Source organism: Alligator sinensis, unplaced genomic scaffold (assembly GCF_000455745.1).
Source record: "Alligator sinensis unplaced genomic scaffold, ASM45574v1 scaffold1140_1, whole genome shotgun sequence".
Classification (NCBI taxonomy): Eukaryota; Metazoa; Chordata; order Crocodylia; family Alligatoridae; genus Alligator; species Alligator sinensis.
Window position 1 is genome coordinate 157,237 of NW_005842441.1, and position 1,923 is coordinate 159,159.

Sequence of the window (1,923 nt, forward strand, 5' to 3'; positions counted from 1 at the left end):
CACCCAGCACTCTTCCCTGCCTATGCAGGGGGTCAGACTCGATGATCTCAAGCAAATCCCGGGACGTCTCAAGCAAATCCCGGGATGCTACTCAAGCAAATCTCGGGACGTCATTCTCCCCCTGTACTCGGCCTTAGTGAGGCCGCAGCTGGAGTACTGTGTCCAGTTTTGGGCTCCACAATTCAAAAAGGATGTGGAGAAGCTTGAGAGAGTCCAGAGAAGAGCCACGCGCATGATCAGAGGTCAGGGAAGCAGACTCTACGATGACAGGCTGAGAGCCCTGGGGCTCTTTAGCCTGAAAAAGCGCAGGCTCAGGGGTGATCTGATGGCCACCTACAAGTTTATCAGGGGTGACCACCAGCATCTGGGGGAACGTTTGTTCACCAGAGAGCCCCAAGGGATGACGAGGTCGAATGGTCACAAACTACTTCAAGATCGTTTCAGGCTGGACATAAGGAAGAACTTCTTTACTGTCCGAGCCCCCAAGGTCTGGAACAGCCTGCCACCGGAGGTGGTTCAAGCGCCTTCATTGAGCACTTTCAAGATGAAACTGGATGCTTATCTTGCTGGGATCCTATGACCCCAGCTGACTTCCTGCCCTTTGGGCGGGGGGCTGGACTCGATGATCTTCCGAGGTCCCTTCCAGCCCTGATGTCTATGAAATATGCTAAATGAGTACATGCATAAATATACTGATCTGGAACTATATCAAATAAATCAGCAGACCTATGACTGTAAGCTTCTCGGGGCATGGAGGTGGGGGCGCATCACGTGTCTGAACAGTGCTTAGCACTGCAGTGCTAACTCAGGCTCTGTGTTAAGTGGACAAATAGCAATGTTTGAATTTTGGACATAATCCCATTTGTTTTCTGGGAAAAAACACAAACATCAGATTTACCTGACGTTCTTCTCTCTAGGGACAGAGATGTATCCTAAAAAGACATGATATTGTTTCCTTCTTGCATCCAGCGCTTACATGAGCTAGTTTCATAACGAAATGTGTGTCATTAAGGTAAAAGGGATGAAGGTCTAGTCCAGGGGTAGGCAGCATTTTTTGGCCGGAGTGCCGAAAAACACCACAGTGCCCTCAATGTGTCATGTGGGCTGCACCCACGCAGCTTACTTCCTGTGTATTCATTTAAAAAATGTTTTGTATCTGTTATCTGCCAGTAATGCAATACAAATCAATATTTTGTAACACCTCTCATTTTTACACTATCAACTGTCATTACTTTTTTTTTTTTTTTTAATATTATGTCCCATGGGTCACAGCTGTGTGTTGATTCAGCCACATGTGGGCTGTGGGTTGAGAACCACTGTTCTAAATTATGGCTTGCCAGTGTGGAGGCTGAATCTTGAAAGATGGTGCAAGTTGGGGGGGTGAGGCTCGGTGGAGCAGCCATTGGGGAGTCTGGGGGATCAGGGGTAAGGCTTTGTGGGGCAGTCATTGGGGGGCTGGAGCAACTTGTGGGGGATGGGGCCAGGTGGGGCAGCAATTGAGGGGCTGGGGTGAGGCATTTGGGCCTTGCAAGGGGAGTGGTAGACCCTGTGGGGGCCACTTGGCCCCTTTTGGGGGGCCATAGCCCTTGTGTGGGGACTGAAACCCCTGTTGGGGGGCTAAACTCCTTGTGTGGGGACCAAATCCCCTGTTAGGGGGCCATAGCCCTTGTGTGGGGGCTGAACTCCCTTTTGGGGGGCCATAGCCCTTGTGTGGGGGCCAAATCCCCTGTGTGGGGGCCATCGCCCCTGTGGGAGGGCAGCAAAATACGTATTCATGAATTCATGAAACGTATTTAGAGTTCACATTATTATGATAAGAGACTTGCTTTAACACTGTATATATATCAATAAAGCATTGTCCAACTGATTGCTGTCTCTGTCTCTCTTTATAGTGGTCTTTTGTTTTACTTGTGGAGGAACATG

At 49.4% G+C, this 1,923-nt stretch overlaps 1 protein-coding gene across 2 annotated transcripts in view; it reads left to right on the plus strand.

The window, feature by feature from the left end:
- Positions 1–1,923, plus strand: part of INO80C (INO80 complex subunit C) — a 46,768-nt gene that overhangs the window by 25,181 nt on the left and 19,664 nt on the right. The gene's annotated exons all lie outside the window — the stretch shown is intronic.